General features: G+C 48.8%; 1 protein-coding gene across 1 annotated transcript in view; it reads left to right on the top strand.

The window, feature by feature from the left end:
- The first annotated feature begins 934 nt into the window (after positions 1-934).
- The window catches only part of PTPRA (protein tyrosine phosphatase receptor type A), a 95807-nt gene continuing 80082 nt past the window's right edge, over positions 935-16659 (top strand). The window contains exon 1 of the mRNA XM_052682460.1: positions 935-1140. The gene's annotated coding sequence lies outside the window, so the exon portion shown is untranslated. The remainder of the gene's footprint in view (positions 1141-16659) is intronic.

Below are 16659 nucleotides of genomic sequence, written 5' to 3'. Positions count from 1 at the left end.
TGTTGAAATAAAGGTAAAAGCTCAGCAGAAAATATTTCTCTGCCCCATAAGCAGTTTGTGAGATTGGCACCAAGCTCAGGTGGTGACTTCTGTTGCACCTACTCAGCAATCCTCATAGTGCTGCTGTATGAGCTTCCGGGTGGCCTGGATTGAGGATTTATGTGCTAAAATGGAGGGAACGTTCTATATTTAAAGGGGGCTATGAGAAGAAAGGTGGCAGAACTTCAGCAGGGTCTGTTATGGTAGGACATGGGGAAACGGTTTCTATCTAAAAGAGGGAAGATTTAAATTGGACATAAGGAAAATGTTTTTTTACGCTAAGGGTAGCAAAGCACTGGCAAAGGTTTCCCAGAAAGGTGGTGGGTGCCTCAGCCCTGCAGACACCCAAGGTAAGGCAGGATGGGGCTGTGAGCACTGACGCAGCTGTGGGTGTCCCTGTTCAGTGCAGGGAGTGGGACCAGATGGCCTTGAAGGGTCCCTTCCAACTCAAACCACTCTATGATTCTACCCTATTAATTACGCGTTCTCATCCCTTCTCCGGCTTTCGGTGTGAGCAGGAGCCCTATCCCCAGCTGAGCTCGCTGCAAGCCGTGCTTTCAGCACATGGAACCCGCCTGGAAAGGACCACAGCACTACGGGATCGCCTGCCAAACTCTCGCTCCGCCCACTACCGGCCGTAGCCCCGCCCATTAACCCATCCTATTGGCCCTGCCTGTTGGCCCCGCCCATTGAACCCTCCCATTGGTCCTGCCATTGGTCCCACCCATTGGTCCCGCCCATCTGTCCCGCCCATTGGTCCCGCCCATTGCCCGTAGCCCCGCCCCCACTATCCCCGCCCCTCGTCCCGCCCCGCCCCTGTCAGCGGTGCGCGCCCTGCATGGAGCCGCACCATGGCGGCGGCGGCGGGAGCGGGAGCGGGCGGGCGGCAGCGGGGGCGCCGCTGATGGCCGGCAGCCCCGCGGCGGGGCGCTGAGAGGCGGCGTTGGACAGCGCCGGGCCCCCCACCAAACCCCCTGCGGCCGCGTCCCTTCCCTCCGTCCATGCTCCCGGCCGTCGCGGCCTCGCAGCGGAGCCGTTGGGCGGCGGCGAGAGAGGCGGGGAGAGAGGGAGAGAGCAGCGGGCCCGGCCCCGCGCCCGCAGGTGAGTAGCAGCAGCGGCGGCTGGAGGGGTTCCACGAATGGATCCTTTTCCCTTCTTTCCGTGCGGTGGAGCTCGGCCTCATCGTTCCGGGCTCCTGGGTTCGCTTAAAGGAAGCCCCCAAACTTTTTTTCTGGGGGGGGGTCGGTAGCGATAAGTCGAGAGGCGACGGCCTTAAGTTGGGCATATGGGGGTCGGTTGGGTTACTGGGATCGTTTCTCCTCGTTTCTCCTCCGAAAGAGCTGTGATGCATTGGAGTGGATCGGGCAGGGAAACAGTGAGCGTCCCTGGAGGTGTTGGAGAAAAGGGGGAGACGTTGGTTGGGTCCGACGATGGCAAAGCTCCATCCCAACCTTCACGACCACGCTGTGCTGCTCTCCTCCTGGCCAACCTTTGCTCGTCTTTCCCCTCCCACACCATCGAGAATGAAGAATACGACAAGAAGGAAGGCAGGCTTTTTAATTATTATCATTAATATCTTTTCCTCTCGCTAAACACCTCCTGTTAAGATCCGGAGGCATCCCAGCCCCGTGTCAGGGCTGTATGAGGAAAAATGAGAGCTGTGAGGTTCCAGCTGGGCTGTTTCGTAAGGAGGAGGGATGGGGTTCTGAGAGCCTCAGGAATTTACTCGGGGCGTTTGCAGAGCGTTTCTCTGTGCAGCTCAAATATTACTCATCCCCTCTGTGCCCGTGGTTGGTGGGAAGCTCGCTGTGTGCCTTGAAAAGGTTTGGAGATTTGCTTTCTGGACTGGCTGGAAAAGAAATGGGCATTGCTGTGCTCTGTCCTTTGGGGTGGGGATATCCTGGAGGGGCTTTGGAGGGGGTGTTCCAGAGTTTCTGCTCGGTGTTAGTTAGAGAAAAGAGATGTTTCCAGGGACACCGCTGTCCTGGCATTGATCTGGCTGTATTGTTTTCGAGCTAATAGGATACATGGCTCTGCTTTTCTGAAATGTCACCCTCACATAACTGATGCTTTGTGCAGCTCCGTGCCGTTGGGTCACGTCCAACGTTAACATCCTCATGGAAGAGCGTTCTGAAATCCTTCTCTCCGTGTCTCCGCTGTCTGTTCCTCTCAGACCCTCTTTGCTGGGGGATTTTGGAGGCTGAGCTCTTCAGCAGGAGGGGGATCCCAGGTCAGCAGGACGGTATGCATGGACTGAGCCATGTCAGCCACTTTGCTTTGCATGCAAAGTGCTGGGCGATGGCTGTGCAGCGAGCGTGGGAGCTGCAGGGTTTTGTATGCTGCTCGTCTCCCAGATAGGTTTGAAACCCCACGGAGTCACTATGGAATCGCTACAATTCAATGCAGTGCTGGGCAGAATACCTTTATTTTTCTATTTTTCTCCCCATGGTAACACTTTGTTCATGCTTTCTGGCCAAAACGTGGTGCCCGTATGCTTCGGCAGAGCCGCAGACAGTAGAGCAGATGCACCAGCTCCTGGCTGACACCTCCGTGTTGGAGCTGGATGGGAGGGAGGTTGGCCTTTATGGCCATTTTCTGGTCTCATTCACAAATCGGGTTTTCCTCTTAAAATAAACCAAATGCCTCTCTTTCCTGTTGCGGTGGAAATCATTTGAATGTGACCAGGTACACAGGCATCTCGGAAGCCTGCGGACAGGAAGAAGCACTAGAGCTAAGAGGTAGGAAATGTCTCTGTTTATGGCAGGGGGCTGATTCATCTCTCTGCTTTTAACTCCTTCCCTGCTGCTAGGCTGTTTTTGGGGCCATCCCATTTCGCTGCGAGGCTCAGGGAGTATCACCAGATACCAGCCTTGTTCTCTAATTGGGTCACAAAATATTTCTGCTGTCTTGCACTGGGGTTTGTGTGTTGGATTTATGTGGTTAGGGATGGAAAAGGGATTGCATGCTGTGAGCATTTCATACCTGAGCTGGATAACCAGAACATCGGCAGCCACATTAGGAAGGATTAATATTTAATATATGGGGTATGTGCCATTGTGTTTAATCACTTTATGCAGGGATTAGGAAGAGATTTCCTGATAAGTAAACGGTTCTCTGGCTGTGTGGAGTGATTTCTTGCATCTTCCTCAGGAACAGCTGCTCGCAGGTATTGCGAGCGCCTGGTCTGAACCAGCTGTGCTTTCTATTTCTCTGACAGAGAATGGCTTTCTTTCCAAGTCTTCCTTTCCATAAACCCATAAAGCCACTGGAAGGCCTCTTCTCAGACACAGCACGTGCCACGTTACACATCTGCTCAGCTATCACTCTTGAGGTTGTTCATCCTTACTGTTCCCTGGGCAGCTTCTTTCATAGAATCACATAATGGCCTGAAAAGGACCACAATGATCACCTGGTTTCAACCCCCTGCTATGTGCAGGGTCACCAACCAGCAGACCAGGCTGCCCAGAGCCACATCCAGCCTGGCCTTGAATGCCTGCAGGGATGGGGCATCCTGTGCCATCCAGGGTTGGGCAACCTGTTCCAGTGCGTCACCACCCTCTGTGTGAAAAACTTCCTCCTCATATCCAACCTAAACCTCCCCTGTCTCAGGTTTGGTTTTTTTTACAAAGCACACATTTATGTTCTTTGTAGCCCAGCTGCAGTAAGATTCCCTCTCTGATTTGCTGCAGAAGCACAGAATCATTAAGGTCAGAAAAGACCTCTAAGATCATCAGCCCCAACCCATCCCCACCATGCCCACTATGTCACGTCTCTGTGGTTCTTGAATGTGTCCAAGGATGGTGGCCCCCACCACCTCCCTGGGCACCTGTGCCACCGCATCACCACTCTTTAGGAGCAGAAATCTTTCCTAATATCCAGTCTGCACCTCCCATTGTGCAACTTGAAGCCGTTACCTCTTGTTCAAGCCAGGATGCCATCGGATTTCTTGGCCACCTGAGCACACTGCTGGCTCATCGTGCTCAGCATCAGCACCAACAGATCCTTTTCCTCCAGACAGCTTCCCAGCTGCTCTGCCCCACTCCTGTCGCACCACGCGGGGTTGTTGTGACTGTGCACCACGCTTGTGAATGTGGCCACGTGTCAGAGCAATCACAGTGGTGCTGATGGTGCTAAGCTCAGCGTGGGCAACTCCAGATCTGTGCCTGTTTCTGGATGCATGCCTGCTCGTTGGTGTGTGCTGAGCAGCGTGCTGGTTTCGCCGCAGCGCAGTCTGTGTTTATGTTGAGCAATGAGAGCTGGCTGTGAATGAATGAGCTGCATTTGTGGCCTTGGAGCTGTGGCAGCAACCAGAGTGTGATCACAGAAACCCACGTGGCGAGGATGGCCTGTGATCCCTGCGCTGACCCAAAGCTGTGATCAGTGGTCATCAGCTCTGCTTCTGCTCTGGTTACACATAGGAGACCTCTGTGTTTACCGTGGCTGCAGTTTTGATAGCAATACTCCAGACCGTGTGTGGGTTGGGTTTCAGTGTAGGAAGCCCTGGTGGCTACTGTAACAAGCACTGAGGTTGGCCACTTGCTAAAAATGATAGTGGGGACAGTTTGTTTCCACCATGTATAGCTGAAATGCCCTTTTTATTCCACGTACAGACAGATTGCTTCCTTAAGCATCAAGTCCTCTCTATTCCAGGATAATTTGTTGTCCTAATTTCCTCCTGTTGAAGCAGCTCCATTTTGTGTGCAGTAATTAATGTTAATTTGGGCCCAAGATGGAACACAAGTGTTCTGCAGCTTCAGAAGCGTTGACAAGAATGTAACCTCTGCCTCCTGCATGAGTCAGGTTGTGCCACGCCATCTCCTGCAACTCTAAAGCTAAATTAGATCCTGTGTGCAAGACCAAAGGCACACATTGCAGGTGGGAGGGAGCAGGGAGGTGGAGCTGAGGGCATATTTGGGAGGGAGAACCACGTTCCTGTGTCTTCTGGTTAGACAGCCCTGATCTCTTTTCATTTGCTTGCCAAATTCCTTCCCCTGAAATTCACCTCTGTTTGACAAAGGCGAGGTGCAGGCATCCTTCCTGGCTTCCACTGCGATGACCTGTGAAGCACAAGATGAATAACACCACCCTGTGCTGGTAAGTTCATTGTTGCCACTGCAGGTAGTGAGAGCAGAGCCTCATCCTGCATCCCTACTTGGAATGGGACATGCCTGAGAACTCCAGCAGCCATGGGATGTGCTGCAACTGAGATCACAGAATCACAGTATGGTTGGGTTGGAAGGGACTTTAAAGCCCACCCAACCCCTGCTATGGGCTGGTTGCCCTCCATGAGATCCATAGCCTTGGGCATCTGCAGGGATGGGGCACCCACAGCTCTCTGGGCAGCTATTCCAGGGCCTCACTGCACACAGAGTGAAATGTTTCCCCCTAACATCTAATTTAAACCTCCCTCTTTCAGTTTGAATGGGTGCTGAGGAACGTTAAAGCCCATATCTGTAACTTGGGGGTCTGAAACATTTGCCACTCTTAACACCCTCTTGCTGGTTTACCTTAGAAGCCAGATTGGAAAGGTGCTGAGGAGCTGTGGCAGCACACCAGTGTGAAAAGGAGGAGTTTGACGTGTTCAAGCTTGTGGGCTCTGTGTATCCACATGAAGTAATAGGTGACAGGAAGCCTCGGCTCAGGTATGAGCAGTGAATCAATCAGCACTGGGTTGTCCTGCAGCTGAGAGTGCCTCCTCTTTTTGGTGGCTGCCTTCCCATATCACGCCTGCTGTTTCGAAACAACCTCTCAGAGTCAGGATTGTCGGGATGATCTCAAGCCCAAGGGTTTTGCTCAGTCTGGTCTCCACCCCACCAGCAGTGACCTTGCCCTGGGGCCAGCTGAGGTTCCTGGGGCACGTGGCTCAGCTGCAAGAGGTCGGAGGTCTCTGGAGTTTGCCCATATGCTTGCCCTCATTGAGTGCTTATGCAAGAAATTGGGATCTCCTGACTACAGGTAACGTGGAGAGGGTTCCCAAGGCTTGTATCAAGCATCCCCAGCACTCAGTTTTTCCTCTTACTTTGCAGCATGCAGCTTGCAGCATGCACACATTCTTGCCTTTACCTTTGTGGGAAGATCAGCGATCAGTGGTGATGTGCATGGGATGGGCTGGAAGGAGCGTGGGTAGCTTTGGGGCTTTTTGGGATATTGCTGCCCTTGGGAACACTGATAACAGCTGCAGTTCCGTGATGGGGCTGTGTGATGAGCCTCACAGTGCTTGCAAAGGGATCCTCCTTTCTCTCTGCGTTTGTGTGGGGTCCATCCCTCGCTTGAGATCCTGCTGTTCAGAGTCAGCGTCTTGATTTGTACTCTGGGAATTTCAAACACTTCATTCACAAATTGCAGCTGGCTGAGGGGTGCTATTACTAATTTGTGTTAGTAAATTACGTCATAGTTCATGTTAGAGAGCTTTCTGCAGCCAGGAAATCTGTTCCTGGCCTCGATGTGCATTACACCAGCCTGAAGTCCTGCTATTAATCACAGCAATGGCTTGCAGGCAGCTGGGCATCTCTTAGCTCACCCTGTGAAACAGCAATCTTGTCCTTGTGGGCTTTCTGATAAGCAATATCGTGATAACTGATGATGTGACCCAAGGAGAGGTGAGGAAGGTTTTCAGTTTACTCAGCCCTATCTGTGGAGAAGGTGGAGGAAGGAGTGACGTGGCCAAGTGATGTCCCTGCTGCAACTTCACACCCACCTCCTAGAAGATGCTAACACCACAAACACCGAGCCTGAATGATGAGTGTGAGATGAATAGAAATGAATTGGGAATGAATAATAAATTGGAAAGCACGGATAATCCTCAAGATTTTCTCTTGAGGGGACTTTAAACCTATTTAGTTACAGACAGAGAGATGTTTTTAATCCCAGTCGCCGTGTAGAATTTGCATTTTCATTCAGATGGCAGGTTGGGAAGCCCTGGCTCAGTGGTGGGGGCTTGTTCTTAGGCACTGGTAGCTGGAAAACAGTTGGTGAGCTTTGGTTTCTGAGGTTAAATTATTTTCTAAGGTTATGTAGGGGATAAATGGGAAGACTGTTTTCACAATCAGCATTGTTTTAGTTTGAGGTTTTGTGTATGGTTTTCCTACATTCTGATTTTGCTCCTCTCAGTTTCCCATTACAGGGCAGTGGATCTGTGTACTCCTGTTTGTTCTTCCATTAGTTTAACCTGTGGAGGCTCGTTGATTGGAACAGTTTGGTTCTCACCTTTTGATAGTTTGATTCAGTTTGGGACAGAATGCTTAAAATCACTTTTTGTAGCCTTTCAGGTTGCTTCGTTAACGTGCTTTGCAGTGCAGCTTTCCCAGCAATTGCTGACATGAGGACTCTGTGCTGTGTGTACTGGAAACTTATTGCAGCCCAGCAGGTTAAGGAACACGATGTAGAACAGGGATTTAATGGATCTGGTTGCTGAAATCTTGTCTGCCAAAATGCCATCCTCTTGCATTGGAGACGTATTGCTGGACCACTGAGACGACCTCTTTATATTTTATATTGAATTTTTCTTGCTCTGCTGCTTCATTAAGGCAACGCAGCATCAGAACTGCAAGTAATTAATGACAAATGTGGACATCACCCAAGAACCAGCTTTAATTGATACATGGAGGTCTTTTCCCCATCTGCATCCAACACAGAAAGATCTTCTCATGGTAACTGTGCCATGCCAGTGGTGGCTGTGCCTGGTCCTGTCCTACAGGTGACACTGCCCACGTCACTTCAGCCTCTATTGCCACTCTCACAAGCTGTCCCTGGAGACCCTGCACACAGCAGGGGGGTTGAAACTAGATGATCATTGTGGTCTTTTTCAACCCAGGCCATTCTAGGATTCTATGAAAGGAAGGCTGAAGTAATGGGAACTGCTGAAATAACAGGACTGGAGCATTCTTGCCTCTTTATCTCCCCTTCTCCAGCATTTCCAATGGCACGAAGCCACAGAATCACAAATCCTCCCTCCCAGGAAGATGCTTTTTGGCCATGACTACATTAAGAGGTTTTTCCCCTGTCCTTTGATCCTATGGACTGGCTGCCATCCTCGGGATGCGAGTAGTACTGACAGCACGTGTGATTCCAGAGAAACAGGCTGGGCAATTGCTTTGTGTGAGATGGAGAATGGGGGCATGGTTTCAGACTAAAAGAAGGGAGGTTTAGATTGAACACAAGAAAAAAGTTTTATAGATAAGGGTGGTGAAGCACTGGAACAGGTTGCCTTCCTCAGATTGTGACACAAGCTCATCTCTTGAGCTTGGACTGCCAACTCGTGTCTCTGCATTCTAAGAGCTGTCCCATCAATTCCTTTTGTCCAAGGTAAGATGGTTTTTCAAGTACCTGTCGAATGAGTCTTTTGGGGACCTTTTGGAGCTCTTTTGGGGACCTTTTGGAGCTCTTCAGCCTGTTCTCATGCTTACCCTGCAGCCCCTAGTTTATCTGTGGTCATTTTGTGTGTGGTTACAAATGACCCCATCAGACTCTAGTGTTGGGTGTTACATTGGAATCAATTTTCTCATTGCTGATAGCTGGGACCTAGTATTGCTTTGAAGAAAGCAGTACACTGGATTAAATGCTCCAAAGCCTATGAAGAATTTGAACTATCTGAAGTGCATTCTCCCTTTGGATGTTCTAAAAGTTGTTTCTGTGTTGGACATGACCAAACTCCATCTCTGTGCTGATCCCAGCAGTAGAAGCATTTGGCAGAAGGGAGAGGCTTGGTGCATTGGAAAGTAATGGTATGGGGGAAAAGAAAGGAGCCACTTAAATGCATTTCTGAGCACAGTTTTGGTCAATCCTAATTTGGACCTAGCTTAGAAGTTCCTGGTTTTCCTTCCGTCTTTGCTTCAGCTGCCAAACCCTTCCTCCTCACTCTGTCTTCAACTCCAGGTCTGCAAATGGGACCACAGAAGATGCTGTGGATCCGTTTTCATCCATTTTTACCTCTCTGCTCTGAGCTGTTCTTGGATCCTGCCTCTCCATTGAGTTCTTGAGCATGTGTCCATGGCCAAGAGCCAAAAGGAGGTCTTGTAATGAGGTATCTACAGGCAGAAAGTTTGGCAGTACCCATCTGGCCCTTTTTTCGCCCATTCTCCTTTCCTTTTAAGAATCTATTCCATAAATTGTGTTCACAGAAATCACACTTGTGCTGAGCACTTGCTCACTTCATTCTTCTACTTGCAGTTTTCCTCTGAGCAGCGTTGTTTTTTAGCACCTTCGAGTGCAAAGGTGCCTAGTTGTCAAGTCTTCCCTGGCTTCAAACAGAGGAGCTGAAAATCCTTAATATTCCCTTCTTTGAGCTCTCTTCCATGAGCTCTCCTGCTCTTCCCATTGTGCTTCCATTTATTGATGCCTGCCTTATTTGCAGGCTTTTGTGCTCAGGAAGGGGCTGGGGTGAGTATTCCTGTTGGATCAGACCAGCCTGCTTGCTGTCTGGGGAGGGAAGGATGCAAAATTAAATATGAATTTGTGCTTCTCTGGTTGCTGGAGTGCTGGCTTTTGAAATACACTAAGCCTCACATCTCTTCTCCAAGGAGAAGATGTCTAATGCCTAACGACGCCGCTGCTTCCCACTCGAGCCGCCTAATGCTTGATATGAAAGAGATTTACTTGTTCTGAAGTGGGGCTCATTCAGTTCCATTTATATAATGGGCAGCTGAAAAAGCAACACTTCTCCTTTTTTTTTTCCTAGCAGGCAACACGCTGCGGAGGATTCATTATTAATAATTAGATGCTAAACCTTGACATCCTTGAAGGCCAGACGTGGCTGATTTCAGTGATTCACTCCTGTGCTGTGACCTCCTCTTGCCACCAGCTGAGCCTATTTCACCGTTGATATTTGTGCTTAATATTTGTACTTTCTGCTTAATAACTGGGGGTCAAGCCCTGTCTCATCATAGCCAGGTGTTCTCCTCTTTTAAAATGGAGCAGGGGCTTGGTGGAGTTCAGGCACACCATCGCTGCTTCAGTAGTTAATTCTCAGTGGAGCAGGCAGTGCTATTTCCCCACTGTGAAGAGGAAATTAAGGTGTGTGTAGAGCTGATAAGCTGTCACGTGGCAAAGGTGAGATGGAGTAAGATTGAGGCATTCTTGGTTTGGAAAGACTGGTTTGTTGTTCCATCCATCCTGTAGGTGTTGGACCACGTCTGGCACAGGGTGGGACAGCCTGGGCATGGGGAGCTGAGGAAGGGAGCACTCCTGCTGGTTGCATCCTTTGGTTTTTGGCTATCCAGTGTGAGGAGGCTCTGAGTGAGCTGCAGCCAAACGTGTGACCCTGATGGGTGCCCTTTCTGTCCTTTTGGTAGAAAATGTGGAAACCAGATGTGACCCAACAATGCTATCTTGTTTAACTATTTAGATCCAGATGTTTCCAGCTTGTAGTGGTAATTTGCACTTAGGGTTATACAAAAGCTACATCTTGCAAGATGCTTTGCAGCCTTTGTATCCAGGAAGAGGAGTCAAAGCTACTTTAACTTTAGTCTTCTGCTCCATGACTTTCCTCAGCCAAACATCTCTTGCATCCAGAGGAGATGCGAGTCTAAAAATCTCCTTTATGTAGGTAAGATTTTACTTCACTAACTGGATGAGAAGATTGCAAAGCAAGAGGAAGAAGTCTGTTTTAAAAGTAGTGAGCATTTCAGGGTAAGTACTTCTCAAGGGCCTTGCATCATGTGCTTTTTAAGACCACATGGATGGCTTTCTGTAAGGGATGCTTTTCCCTAGAGGCTGCACATGCCTTTCCTGCATTTTATTGGCGTGTGAACACTGAGCTCTGAAAGACTTGTATTAATTTTTCTAACTCCATTTGAAAAGCAAGCTGTTCTTCCAGCCTCCTGCAGCAGAATCTGTGTGACAGGAGATGCTGCAGTCAGGCTGCCCCGATAATTGCATTTTTAATGTGAAAGACAGAGCAGAGCTTAAAATTCTCATCCTCGACAGGCTCTGCGGGGACGAAAGTTAAAAAGCAAAACCAAAAAAAAAAGCAAAAAAAAAAAAACCCACATTACTTTTGACATTTGAAATTGGTCTGGGCAGAACATTAGGAAACAACATACTCTAGGGGACAGGATGATCTAATAGATCTGTCTTTAAAGAAACAAGCTCCTGTGGAAACTCGTTGCTGTGCCTATTCCAAAGCACTGGCTGCTGCCCTGGTTTCCCCCTGTACCAGCTCAGAGTAGTCTCACAGTTCTGGTTAAACTTCTCTTGTACCTGTGTGCACTGTCATACAGTAGCAGCTTATCTGGCATTGACTGTATCCTCTCTGCCTCTTGAGCCTTTCAGGTTGCTGAAAGATTTGCTTTCGTGAAATTCACCCATAGCAATGAAACCCTGCAGCTTCCTGACCTGAGAAAAACCAGAGAACTGCCATCTCGAGCAGACTGAGTTGTATTGATATTTGTATCGGGTTTTCAGTTGGGATAAATGAGTCAGCCTGTCTGTGAGCACATCAGGACTATCAGCAACACTTGGTCAATGGTTTCATCTTGTTCTGGAGGCCTGTGACTGACCATAGGAAGTATTACTTTTCAGAAAGGGTGGTCAGGCACTGGAATGGATGCCAAGGGAGGTGGTGGAGTCACCGACCCTGGGGGTGTTCAAGGAAAGGTTGGATGTTGTGTTGAGGGACATGGTTTAGTAGGAGCTATTGGGAATAGGTGACGGTTGGACTGGGTGATCTTTTAGGTCTTTTCCAACCTTGGTGATTCTATGATTCTATGATAGAAATTGCCCTTGCCTCTTTCCTAATGCTTGTTATAAAGTGGATGTTTCCAGCTTGCAAAACTATGGAGAAAGAGGGAAAAGTGCTCTGCTAGGCTGTATAGATTTGAGGGGCAAGTTTTCTGTTCCCTATGCTCTTGACCCCAAGTGCTACACTGGGGATTGGAGCTTGGTGATCCTTGAGGTCCCTTCATACCCCAAGCCATTCTATGCTTGTAAGTCTCAGAACTCATAGATGTAAAACCTCTCAGCCAGTAGTAATGGGACGCAGGAATCTTTTTGCTCTTGCCATTTTTCAGGGGAGCATGGATCTTGCTTTGATACAGAACTTGCCATTTACTGAACTCACTTAGGTATTTCTCATGGCACGCCTGGATCTCAGCACACCTGCTGTAGTCGTGATGTTAAGCTGACTGCACCTCCTCCTGACCTCCTTTCCATTTCCTTTCAAGTTGCAGAGCAGCTTAATTGTGTTGCTGCTGATGCTTGATGTTCTCCATCTCGCTTCTTGTCTTGCCTCCTCCACTGACCTGTGCTTCAGTGGGGTTTCCTGCTTCCTCGGTTTTGTTACTCATCCGTTCCTTTTTGTTGAGACTTTTAGGGCACAGAATCATAAAATCATAGGGCATGTTTGTGGGAGTGTCTGGGTGCTTTGTGCTGGTGGGACTCTGTGCTTTGTCTCTTCTCTGCCATTCATTTCCAGGAGGAGCACCAGGAAGACACAAGGATGAAGCCCTTGTCTAAAGCTGATCTTTGGGAGTTGTAACTCTAAGTGCTGACCATAGGGAGGTACAGCTACTCCACAAATAAATCATTATAAATCATCCTTTACTCCAGCACTTCATTTGAGTTGATTGCAAAGTCACTTAAAGCGCGACAGAGTAAATAATGTCAGCATTTATGAGGTTATGGCCCTGCAGGAAGATAAGCACTTATCTAGGGCCGTGGAGAGCAGCTGGCTGTGAAGAGTTATGGCAAACTCAGATAGAAATATTGTGTTTGTAGGCTTTGGGGGACCATCCTTTGCACACAGGACAGTGGTATCTTCAGTTGTTCATCCCTTCTTCCTATAAGAACATAAGGGTTTGTGGTGATGCCATAGGGGAACATATGTGCCCGGGTGCTGAAGGCACGCCGTCAGCTTGTCAGCACGCGAGAATATCCGTATGGAAAAGGGTGCTTGTGGATATGGGAAGCATCGTGACTGAAGTCAAAGCAGATGGGATGCACAGACTAAACCAGCCTGTCGAGTTTGTGCTTTATTAATTAGACGTGTTATCGAGAGTCATCTGTATTTTCTTTCCTCTTCTCTTTTCAAACCAGTTCTTCTGCTTCTTTGCCCGCCGAGCACTAATGAGGAACAGAGTTTGAGTCTGGAAGGTTTGTATGGCAGTGCTTGTTTCTATCAGTGTGTATGAACACGGGAACCCAGGGTGAGAGCTCAGGAGAGCTCTGAGTTGCAGGCATAGTCAGACTTGAGCTGCTGGTGCTGCCTCTGTAGCATCTTCCCCTACGTGCCATCACCTCAGTGATGGCCCCACATCAGTGGGGCTGAACTGTGCAAGTTGCTGTAGGATATTTTGCATGTTAGAATCTTATTTGGATGGCTCCAGGTTGTGCCCAGTACCTCAAAGCATGGCCCTGGGCAGCACTGAGCAGAGCCCAACTCCATCCCCTTGCACCTCCATGCCAGGATTTGTGGCCATGGGTGAGATCCCCCTGAGCCTCCCCTGCAGCAGAGCTGCTCCAGACCCTTCAGCACCTCGGTGGCTCTACATTGGGCTCTCTCCAGTATGTGTAGCCCTCCTGTACTGAAAGTGAGTTGATGGGTCTTACATCTGGTCTGTCATGAGCATTCTGACAGCATCGGGTACATACTAGTTTTTAGGAGCTGAATATGGAGCAGCTGGGAGCCAGGTATCGATGCTGCCTTTCGAATTTCCATCACCCAGAGGTGTTCACAGGATGGTATCCTAAATGGCAGTGCCACTTATCTGCCTGCAGAAGGTGACATGGATCATAAAACCCTTTGAGCGTGACGTGACCACATCTAATGTGGGAGCTGCTGCAACCTCACAAAGCCAACGCTGGCTGAGGGAAGCACATGTCAGACCCACGCTTTGGGGACGTGGTTTAGTGGGCATGGTGGTGATGGGTTGCTGATTGCACTTGATGATCTTAGAGATCTTTCCCAACCTTAATGAATCTATGATTTGTTTCCCAGCCTGCTGGTTAGAGGGGATTCTGCTCATTAGCCCTTGACAGATGGGTGGGAAGTGGCTGTCCGTGGTCGGTGTGGCAGCTGGCTGTGATGCTGCACAGATCCCTTCCAGCAGGACGAGGGATGGCTGTGTCCAGACTCTTCCCTTGCACATACCTCTAATGTATGTTCCCCTTGAAGTCCTTTCCCCAGGTGTGCATGCCTTTGTGCCTGCGCAGCGTCTCCCTTGTTAATAGGATACAAGTTGGCTTCCATCGGTGAGTTAATTGGGTCCCTGGGTGTGGGGATATTTCCTGCTGCTGTGTCTTTTTTTTTCTCTAGAGCTGTGCATCCACCTCAGGTGCTTTGCTGCTGGTGGAGATGCGTGGTGCTTCATTATCTGCTGAGCCTGAAGGCAGCAAAGATTAAGTCACAGCTAACCCTCCGGGACTGCCTGCAGGCTGGGGGGCTCATGCTCAGAGTCACTTTAATTGCAGCACATTTATTGTGATTACTGTAAACAGAGCAGGAGCTCTGTAAGCCCCTTTATGAGCTTCATCCTCAGCTGAAAAAAAAACTGAGTCGGATGCTTCCTCTTCAACTTGTTTCAGACTTGAGTAACTTTGCCTCTAACATGTGTTTGAGGTTGATTCTTGCATCTGAAAGCAAGCAGCCCTGTTGCTAGGGGGAGGGAAAAGCCTCTGGAACGCTTATCTTCAGCAGTCCAAAACTGTAGATAACATTGAGTCACTGTTGAAAGCCTCAAAGCAAAACAGATGTTGGGTTTCTAGTGACTAAGTATTAAAGGTGGAAGATGAGCATCGTGTGTCTAGTTTTAACTGAAGTGTTTAATTTGTGGTTGGCAGCTTAGGCAGAGCATGAGCAAACAAGGTGCCAGGCAATAACAAGAGCCGGGGAATATCTTAAAATGAAACCTGTGAGGAGTCCTGAGAAAGAGGAGCATCCCCAGAATTCCTTCCTGGATGGGTGCGTTAACCCTGTGTATTTTGTGATGTGGAAACTTGCATGGTTTGCTGCTTAGCATCGTGGCATTGGGAAGGATGGCTGAGCCATCGCTTCTCCCAGCTCATGGGGACAGCAGAGCTGCATTCTGGGGCTCTAGCAGAGCTTAGCTACACATATAGTTGGCTTTTGAGATCTCTCTTCTGATGGTGCCTTCCTCTGTAGGTTTGCTTGGGAGCTGGTAAGCTGAGCTTTTAATCTTTCATTCAACTTAAAGGGTAGAGGAGCAGACATCAGCCCTTTTTGGCACCTTATTTCGTTTCATTCTTGCATTTAATTGTTCTTGATTGGGCTCTTAAGACTTTCTCTGCCAAGATCAGGAAGCTGCAAATTAAAATAATTACCGGGATGATGGAAGTAGAGAGGCCAGCAGATTCCAAGCCTCTGTGCAGAGGAGCGAGTTGGGTCTGACCTGCTCTCCTGGGACATGCTGGCTTCCAAAGGTTAATTTTACTTCCAACTTGTGACCATGAGTAATCCATTCCTGCTGGTGTGGTCGGTCTCTTCTTCCAGTTAACTGTGATGACAGGGGATGGTCTCAAGTTTTCCCAAGGAGAGTCAGGTTGGATATGAGGAAAAATGTCTTTTCCAGAAGATGTGCACTGACACAGCTCTCCAAAGAGTGATGGAGCCACCACCCCTGGAGGTGTTCCAGACCCATGGAGATGTGGCACTGAGGGACGTGGTCAGTGGGCATGGTGGGGTAGGTTGGGGTTGGACTGGGTGATTTCAGAGGCCTTTTCCAACCTTCGTGACTCTGTGACACAGGGAGATTCAGGTTTCCCTGTAGGATTCAGCGATGGATTGAACCTTCTGTAGGGAGATGAATAGCTGCATAAATCCAGCTAAATTTGAATCACAGAGCACTTCATGATCACAGCTTTGCTGGTGGGTACAGTGGCGTCCAAACAAGGAATGGCCAGATCATTGCTCTCTTGCTGCTTTGAATTAACTTTTTTTTGAACTTTCTACCTGCCACTGTGAATGCTGGGATGGTTTTTAAGCAAAGCTCTTTCAGAATGACATTTTTAGTGCTTTTCGTTAAGGGTGGAAGGAGAGACAGAGCCCTCCACTTTAATCTATCTCTCACAAGTTGTGATCTGTGTGCCCACCTACCACTGAAACCCAAACGAAATAGAGATTCGTGCAAGGGCAGGAAGTGTTTTGGGTGTAAGTGTTGGTAGACCTTTACTTTCATCATTTTGGTTTCACCCAAGAAAGTAACTAAACAATAGTGTGGTTCATTTGGGTGAATTTATTATGAACTCTGACTGTGCTCTAATTTGATGTTTTTGGCAGCTCTGTGGGGGTTTTAAAGCCTCCTCTGTAACATGTTCCTGGCTTTGTTAATACAAATGGAAGGGAGAGGAGCACAGTGCCCCAGTGCTGGACCTTCCAATGGGTTCCTTTCCATTGGCCTTGAGTATCTGCTTTCATAACCCTTGTGCATGGGTTGGGGTTATCCTAAGCCCATATTGACTGGGCTGAGCTGGGAAACTGATCACATCCATCATCTGAGCAAGGTGACATGGGTGGAAAGCATTCAACCAACTATAATCAGATGTCCTCAGTTGTATCAGAGGATGGGTTTGGGGCAACTTCTGGGTCGTGGAGGGTGAAAAATCAAACCTTGTCCAGAAGCATAGTGAAAACTCATGGCTCATTGAACGCTGGATGCTGCCCCACAAAGC

This window comes from Tympanuchus pallidicinctus, unplaced genomic scaffold (assembly GCF_026119805.1).
Source record: "Tympanuchus pallidicinctus isolate F22 unplaced genomic scaffold, pur_lepc_1.0 scaffold2, whole genome shotgun sequence".
In the NCBI taxonomy this organism is placed as follows: Eukaryota; Metazoa; Chordata; class Aves; order Galliformes; family Phasianidae; genus Tympanuchus; species Tympanuchus pallidicinctus.
The sequence above is the reverse complement of the archived record's forward strand: the minus strand, read 5'-3'. Positions and strand labels throughout refer to the sequence as shown.